The sequence below is a fragment of the Etheostoma cragini genome, chromosome 19, assembly GCF_013103735.1.
Source record: "Etheostoma cragini isolate CJK2018 chromosome 19, CSU_Ecrag_1.0, whole genome shotgun sequence".
Taxonomy (NCBI): domain Eukaryota; kingdom Metazoa; phylum Chordata; class Actinopteri; order Perciformes; family Percidae; genus Etheostoma; species Etheostoma cragini.
In genome coordinates, this window is record NC_048425.1 from 11,654,479 (window position 1) to 11,663,416 (window position 8,938).

The 8,938-nt window shown below is 41.6% G+C and overlaps 1 long non-coding RNA gene across 1 annotated transcript; it reads left to right on the top strand.

Moving 5' to 3' along the window:
* On the top strand, nucleotides 1-5,916 carry LOC117934951. Its single transcript, XR_004654629.1, has 4 exons — nucleotides 1-241; nucleotides 1,431-1,564; nucleotides 1,625-1,725; nucleotides 5,265-5,916. It is a non-coding gene; the product is annotated as an uncharacterized LOC117934951 (long non-coding RNA).
* The last annotated feature ends 3,022 nt before the right edge of the window (nucleotides 5,917-8,938 follow it).

Sequence of the window (8,938 nt, forward strand, 5' to 3'; positions counted from 1 at the left end):
TGGTCCTGCCCATGCTGCTCAAGCCCCTGAGCTTCTTGAAGGCAACCTCTTCTCTGTTCACAGTGTGACTTCCGAAACCCTTTTCGGACAGGATGTAGGAAGTGTTTGGAGCATTGCAGAGGAAAACAAAGGCAGTCTTCGGCAGGTTAATGAGGCCAGGAGGCAGCTTTGTGCCAAGCTTCATTAGTATTCACCAGAGGTCTCCCTCTCTCGCTCTCCCAATAATATCCCAGTCATTTGGGTCAGCCTCATCACTGTGCCTCTGTGAAGGGCACCCACCCACACACACACAAACAGAAAAAGAGAGAATTCTGTGACAGTTTAATAGTAATACAGTCTCATCAAATATTCACCTTCTCGTACTCTCTCATCATTAGCAATGTCCTATACTGTCTCTTTGTTTCTTTTATCCCCCATTTTCCTTACTCTATCCATCTTTTTCACCCCAACCCTTCTCGCTTTGATTCTCTGCTAATTTTCCTCTTTCTACCCTCCACATACAGCTCCCTCAATTAAGATAAAGTGGCTAATCATATATGAGTTACATTAACATCTCTAATAGGCACTGCAAGTTATTGGTTGCCCATTAGAGTCCCACTCACAGTGTAGGCCAGCTTCCAACAACAATAAGAACAGCAAAGTGCAGTGCCGTAAAGGGCATAAGTGAAAGCAAGTGTGTGCGTGCGTTCGTGCGTGCCTGCGTGCGTCCCTCTCTCTCTCTCTCTCTCTCTCTCTCTCTCACTCTCTCAAATATGCTGTAAATCAGAGCTGTCGTACAAGTGAGCAGAGGGCCAAAGAGGATACCTGGGCCACAAATCCAGCTCCTACTTTCTTGCGTATCTCTCCTCTTGCTTTATTAGTTCTTTTACTTTCCCCACATCTCCTCTTGTGTTTCCACCCTTGACCTTTTCTCCTTTAATCTCCACCTCCCACCCTCTTTTCCACTGTACCCTCACAACTCACCCCCCCCCCACCCCCCAACACACACACACACACACACACACACGTTCAGCAACATGGCTGCCATTTAGACTAAACATCACATAGATAACCATCTCCACTTACAATGTTCCAGCTTCTCCACTGTCTAATTACATTGCAACTCTCGCTGAGGGCTCTTAAATTAGCGGCATGGCTTAATGTCGCAAGCACATGTAATGTACCAGATCAGCCAGAGTGTGTTTGTGTGTGTCTGTGTGCATGAAATAGGGGTGTGACTTCATTAAGATGAGTTATGATATTAGTTATTTTTGCACCATCTTGCTCCCTCTACTCTGCTAATTTGTGTTTCTATTTTCACAACACACGCATGTGTGTATTCTTGCTGACACTTTTAGATACAGAAGACATTTTGGTTATTTTTGCACCACATCTGTGTCTGTTTATGTATGCACCTGCTTACTGTACATGTTTTGAATGTGCATGTTTAGGTCTGGATGAGCTGCACAGCCGTACAGGATAGCAGGACTCTGCGGCAGACTGGAGGAGAGCACCATCCTCCATGGCCTGGACTTCATTGAGATCGACTTATTCTCCCTTAAAAACAAGACAAATTCTGGGGAAGGTGGGTTTCATCAACGAGTTCGTAATCCTTACATACTGCATTGTGTGTGCGTTTGCGCAGATGGAACATCTGGAAAGTTGGTAACTTTGCTACTCTACAGACGGAGAGCAAGAAGAGCCTGGCACAGGACACGTTCAAAAAAGCTCCAGAGACAACTAAAGGTGAGTTCACACAGAGTTCACTAGATGGCTGCAGATGATGGCTCGTCGTATTTTACCTGGGTGAAGTTAGGTTTTGTTTCATGTAAATACAACATAAATGCCAAAATAATGAATTTGCTCAGTACAGAATACTCTTAAACTTGTACTTTGATCTTGGTCTCTGTAAAAAGACGAGAGAATTAGCAGACTCTTAGGGGACATCATTAGAAATATTTTTAGCTTTTGCCCTACAGAGAGTCTGCCTACAACACATTTTACAGTGACAGCTAAAACTGTTTTTTGCCTCCCCTCAGGATGCACAAAATATGTGCTTATATTACAAAATGCACAGCTCTGCTTAAATAAACACCCCAGCAGTTCTAACATGAACATAACACAGTAGAGACGACTTGATATTTGTCTGATTGCAGGATAAGGAGTGTGATACAATAAATTACTACAGTAACATGATTGACCAATTCAAGAGGATCAGCCCTCTCAGCAATGAGACGCGGATGACGATTGGAACTAAAATGTCTTTTAATTTGTCTTAAGACAATATTTTTTGTCCAAATACCTCATTCTACCTTGCCATGTATTGTCTTCAAACTTTAGATTACTAACTTGAGATGCTGGGTGTGATTCTCCTGCACAGAGCTGCACCATACCGGCTGGTGATGCTGTTAAGGGATAATGATGATCTGGCAAATGACCAAGTCTTTTTTTAGAATTCAGATTATTACTGTTGTAAGTCCAATATGCTCTTCTTTATGTTTTGTTCAGCTGCCTTCTATCCAAGGTCTTTCGCTCAGTCTCGTTTCCCCATCAATGTCTGTAGCTCCATTACCAGAGGACCATCCAGACCTTTAGTGCACTCTGTCAATGTGGGAAAGTGGCACTACATTGGAAAGCATACACATTGCCTCTAAAGACAAATCTCCTACTTTAATACCATCATCTCTGTCCTGGCTCATCCTCTCCATTTTGTCAGAATTGGCTGTGGAATTGCCAAAAAGACTTTACTTGTTTTGACAAGAAGCCTAAAGCAACCAAATATGATCGGTTGTTGGCGATGGGTCTTATCATCAATGATGTAACTTTTTGAAAGAGCCTTCTTGAGTTCACTGAACTCACGGAATAAATGAAAATAGAGGATTAGATCTTAAGCTTCGTCACGAAAAAGCAAAGGTAGAAAAAAATGAAGAAAGTAAAAGAAAATAGGGATAGGAAATGCATCTTTCATCATCTCTTTGCTCAGTGTGTCCTCTGGTTGTTATGGTAATCGGTGAGGGTAGTGAAAGAGAAAGAAACACATTGCGGAAGATGGCAAGGAATCTGTATTAAACATGGGTGTATTCGCCTTGTGGTTAATGTCAAGTGTGGCTAAGGTACCTAGGTCTCTAAGGGGTTGCAGAGTGAGAGCACTGTTACTGTGATTAAAACAGTAGAGAACAGCCAGAGGGTGATAGTTGGCACAGATTCTGCTCTATCTCCTCCCTCTTTATTTCACCCTCAATCCCTCTCCTCTCAGTGCCAGATGTCAGTTTGTGTGCTAATGATGCTCCCGTACAGAGCTGAGAGCAGAGTGATATACCTGTCATGCCTAGATATCTCTCTTTTCAAATGTAAGGAGTTCACATATGGCCTAGTTTTGTATATTTTGGTTGTTACACAGGATAAGCAACTCATGATCCATAAACATTAACTTTTTTAATACATTATAGTTACCTCTGTGGCATGCTGCGGTCATTAAAACCACTTTATCACAAACAGACCCCATCTCTGAGAATATAACAAACCTGTGTTCACCCACATTTGGGCTTGGGTTGTCGCTGTCCAAACAAGACCCAGATCTGCTATTTTAGTTCCAAATACATCACTACTAATAGTGTACATTGACAGTGTTGCTGCCTTCAGTTCATTAAAAGTGGTTGCTGGAACATTTTACATTTAAAGTGACCATGGGTAACTTTTTAATGTATCTGAAGCTCTATCTTTATTTATTTAATGGTCTTAAAGGACCTGTAACAGCAAACAAGACTAATTAGCCAGGTAAAAGGAAGCAGGAGATTTTTTGATGTAGGCCTAATTATATTTTAAAAGAATTTTAGAAGTGATCTGTTGCAGTTGTGGCTCATATTGGGGCAGGACCATCAGGAAATTAAACAAACCAAAAGCTAAAAGGGAAGATGAAAGACAACCGGAGATAAGTGAGTCATACTCAATTGGGCTATAAACATATGGAGACAATTAATGTAATGGAATTGTAAATAATTGAATACCCTGCCCGAATTGGCCGCCAGGTATGTCATTTGTCTATTTCATTTATAAAATAACTTGTGTGATGCGGTTGTATGTCTGTAGCCCACATTAAATTACGCCACCCTTCCATTTAGATTAGAGGTTTTATTCCTTTTAGTCTGTGTTTGTTTTGGCCTACTATTTTTTTCCCCCTTGTCCCTCTGTAACGTTACTTGTGTAAAGTGTATATGCATTTCATGAAATGCGCTATATTAACCATTAGTTGCTACAACAAACTATTAATGCTTTTGCTCGTGATAGTGATACTGGTTTTAGCTCACAAGACATAGAAAGTAGGCTAAGTTACCATGCAACAATGCATCTGTAACATATATATTTTTTGATTTCTAGCACACCCAGTAAGGGCGTGTGCCCCAGTGTGCCCCTAGGCTGATTCCTTTGCAGCGGGGCCCAGGTTTGAGTCTGACCTGTGGCCCTTTGCTGCGTGTCATCCCCCATCTTTCTCCCACATTTCCTGTCTATCCACTGTCACTAATAAAGTGAAACAATGCCCCAAAAAATAATCTTCAAAAAAAGAAGAAGGATTTCTATCTGAGCAAAACATTTATTGCAACTGTATGACCTCCCTGCAACGCTTACTCAAGCAAGTAATCTACAGTGGACAGGGCAATAAAGCACTGTAAAGAAAATACCTTAACAACAGCATATTTAAAAAAAAAAAAACGGTACCACTTTTGTCCAAAGCGGACCCTAGAATCAACACAAACTGAAATTTACTTATAACCAATTCAATATAGAACATGCCAGTTGTCTATTATTAATCTTTTCTTGGATGTTATTAAACCTGTAAAATGTGCAAATAGTGTGCAATCCTAGTTGAGTAGTGTCTAATGAACAAAGCAGGTCAACACACCTTACTTGCAAGTTTTCACACAAATCTTCCAACAATTCAATAATCCCCTTTTGTTATGCAGTTAACACTATGTCATTTTCAGGTCATAAGTCCTAATATATTTTAAATGACTTAAATGTCATGATGTAGCATTTATGTACATAATTACCAAAATGCTCTATAAGCAACCTGTATGTAATATTGTTACATGTTTAAGTCAGCTGGGATTTGTAAGCATTACCTAGCAAATGAAGTAACAGCATTACTGATGCATTATGCCTATACACTTTGATTTACAAACACTTTTATTTTTTATTTCATGGATGGCCCTGTGGACTTGAGTTATAATTTTGTATAGTAGGCATGCTTTGCTTTTGTTTATACATCCAATGCCCCCTTCTTTCAGGAACGTTTCACAGATCTGCGATGAGATCCGGTGCTCCTTTGACCAAACCGGCACTGCATTCACCCTGGTGAAGATCATATTACTGGGACTCGACAAGTTTCCTGACAGGATCTGTGAGAATTCTGGAGCTCTCCATAGAACAGGTCCAGTCTCTTCCTCTACACTGGCTCTCAGTTGACTTTGTTTTGCTCTTCTAGCTTCATTCTGACACTCACCTTTCTTCTGAAAAATGGGTTTAGTTTATTGTTGTTTATCAGTTTATATTATCCCCCTTGTACTTAACAGTACAGTAAAAGGAGCAGCTTTAGCCTCCACGGCTACTTTCCAGCTGTAGTCCCCGGTCAGCTGACAATAACATCCTAAAATACCATGGTTAACATACGGAGACAGCTGCGGTAATGTAGATAAGTCCAGATGTGGCCTGTGCATCTGCCTTTTGTTTAACTAATTTTAGATTTGGGCCTGCTATGATTTAAAACTTGTTTCCGCTCCAAATTTTCACCCTTCTTCTTTCCCCATTTGTCTTCATCTCTCTTCTCACCCTGATAAAAAGGTCACCAGCATTAGTGTTTGAATTCTCCATGGTTAAGTTATTCATTTGACCTCGCTATATGTCAGTACAGTCCCGCTCTCCCGTGTCAGCTACATGAGACTCTTGTTATGGTTCCAGGGGTCAGAGGGCAAAATGGATATTCTTTCAAATTGCATTTATCCCTCAACCCCTGGTCTTTGCTTGCATGTATGTGTATGTGAACCTGTACCTCTTGCATACACTATCAGAGGCATATCAGGATATCAATGACTGAAATGCTGTTGGGAATGATGAATGGCCACCAGGTGCTAAGGTCCATGTGGTCATCACCTCAGGTAAGGGCTTGTGGCCAACAGGAACAGAAAGGGTTAAGAAGCTATAGCGGCTCATATAGCCTTGTAACCCATAGCCTCTGGCAGCAGCTCATCAACTTATTCCCCAACATCTCCAAAGGACTGTGTGGATCAGGTCTAGAGCTCGGTCAGGCAAGCGGTGAGGGAAATTGAGACAAGGCTTAATTTCCAACAGACCAAAAGTGGGACTGGGGGGGGGGGGGACAGGCTGACTAGCTCCATGGCTTCCTTCCTCTCTGCCTACAGGCCTTCTGTCCCGGGGCAGCGGAGCCAGCTCGTTGAGCAGCCCTGTCTGCCTGTCAACCAGTGTCAGCATCAATGCTGCCCCGTTCTCCCTCTCCACATCACGCTCGTCACGCAGCCCAGCACTCACTGAGCTTACAATAGTGCAGATTTAGTGTGTGAATAACCCTGGCCTAGGGAGGTGTCAAAGGTGTTTTTATGCAGACCTCCCAGTAATCCCCACTCACTCCCACAAAGCTTACCACAGTTCACTGACAAGTCATGTCATGAAGAGGGAGGGGAGATAGACCAGGGAACACTTAAAAGCAACGTCAGTACATGCTGTCATCACAACGCTTGTTTCAAAAAGGTCCTGTTCTCTTATGTGCGCAAGCTGCGGCACTCAATAGTTGCTAAGATAGAATAGATTCCTGCTTCTAGTTCCAGCTCATATCGTCATATAAAAAAGTTACTGTTGGTTTTGAAGAAGAGAAAAAGAAACATTGCATCTTTTTTTAACACTACACTGTGGCTTTGGTATTTGGTATGGTAGCGTCTTGAGGGAATCGCCAAGGCAGGGGCGTGAGGCTGGTTATTGACAGTGCACCCTACAAATGTAAGGGTCTCAACTGTCTGAGGTGAGAAGAGAGACTCGAAGGCATGGCTGGGTCAGGGGGGCAAAGGTCAATCAACTTTAAAGATCAAATTTCATGATAGAGGAGGTGATGGAAGAATGTGTGGATAATCAGGTGATGGTTTGGTGTTTATCTCCCATCAGGGTATATCAAGTATTTGTTTAGATTTTTAATGCTTTGGATAATCATTTCTTCAAGTTTTTTTCTTTAAAAAACCATTTATCCTTTATTATGAAATCATGTATCTGTAGTAAGTGGCCGTCATTTATCAACCTAACATAGAAGCCAGCGTAGATATCACTGCAGAAATCATCTTACGATAGGCTTTACATGTGATTCATGAAATGTTTGTATTACATCAATTAGAGCGTAAGAGCTAGAAACAATCGTAATTGAAAAACACGCCCCATACATTATCGGTTTTGAGGCCTCGCCCCTACAATTTACAACATGGCAAGATGTAATCTGGCCAAGAAGCGGCACTATTCAGAGGTAGAGATTTAAACCCTGATGTCTCGTGTTCATTTGCACTAATTGGGGAACTATTTAGCAGCCCAAAAACTGGTTTTAAAGGATGTAGAAAGAATGTGGAATGGAATGAGAACACTGATGCGGTCAACAGTGTTGCTGTAGTAAATTGGACTGCTGCTGAAGTTTTTGTATTTTATACATATATTTATTAGGGCTGTAATCTCCCAGACGACTAGTCAATTTATTGGTCGATACATTCTGGCTCGACCAAAATTCTGATTGGTCGATTTTTTGCCGTGTTATTTCATCCAGTGGAAGCATAGACCGTTACAGTTTATGGGTGGAAAGCACTAATTGCCAATGGGGGTGTTTTCAGAGCACCCTTGTTGCACAGGTAAAAGTCTGTCTTCAGAACGCCCCCCTTGACAGATTGAAGAAAGAACTACAAAGCCTTGTTTTAGTGGTTAGCTGAATATTTCTTTAATTGTGAGTGTTTAATTTACAGTCAGTCCTCCTCTACCATGTCAAAGACATCGGCAGTGTGGCAGCATTTTACAAAAATAGATAACAGAATAAAGTTGAATGCAAAGTTTGCAAGCAACAGTTTGCATATCGCAGCTCGACTACAAAAATGGCATATCACGATAAAAAAGCTAAAAGTAAGCTAACTTTTCTGCGTTAGGTTGCCCTGACTGTTTTGAGGAGGCTATATGTACATATGAGAATTGGCATATTTCATAGTCTAATAATCGTTTTAGAACTACCGGCGCACCCTCTAGCAACGACGTTAGCTTTCCTCGGACCCCCCAGACCCCGCTGGATGTTAAGCCTCTACCATCCAAACGCAAAAATTATGTCACGGAAGGAATTGTCGACTTTATTGCTCAGGATATGAGGCCCATTGCTGTTGTGGAGGGCTGAGGTTTTAAGACCTTGTTCATACACAGCGTATACATACACATTAGGCTACATGTAGGTGCTGCTATCTTTAAACACACAGTAGCAGAGTTTGTGCAGTGTGTTTTAGTTTACTCGTGTTTTTTTCATGAGTCAGAGCATGTGTCCTTTCCCCCTGGTGCTTGACCACAATGCCAGCCCTGTCTCCTGACAGCAAAGGGGCTGGAAAAAAAAGACAATATATTCAACACGCAACAACATTTTACAACAGAAACAAAACCCTGAACAAAAAATAAAAATGTTCATCAATATGTTTCCTGTATTGAATATCATTGCCAAACATAACACTATACTTTTTAAAAGTGAGGAATAATAATATCCTGTCTCCTTCGTATAGACCCCTGTTGGGACTGTGCTGGACACTGCTCTCTGGGCGTCGGGTCAGCTGGCTCCATCATTACATTTATGGCTTCCTTTTTTCCTGCGCTATGTCGTTTAGCGTGTATAGTAGGGTTTCCCCTGCTGATGTAAGACAGAGCCATCTGCCCTTAATCAATCCAATGG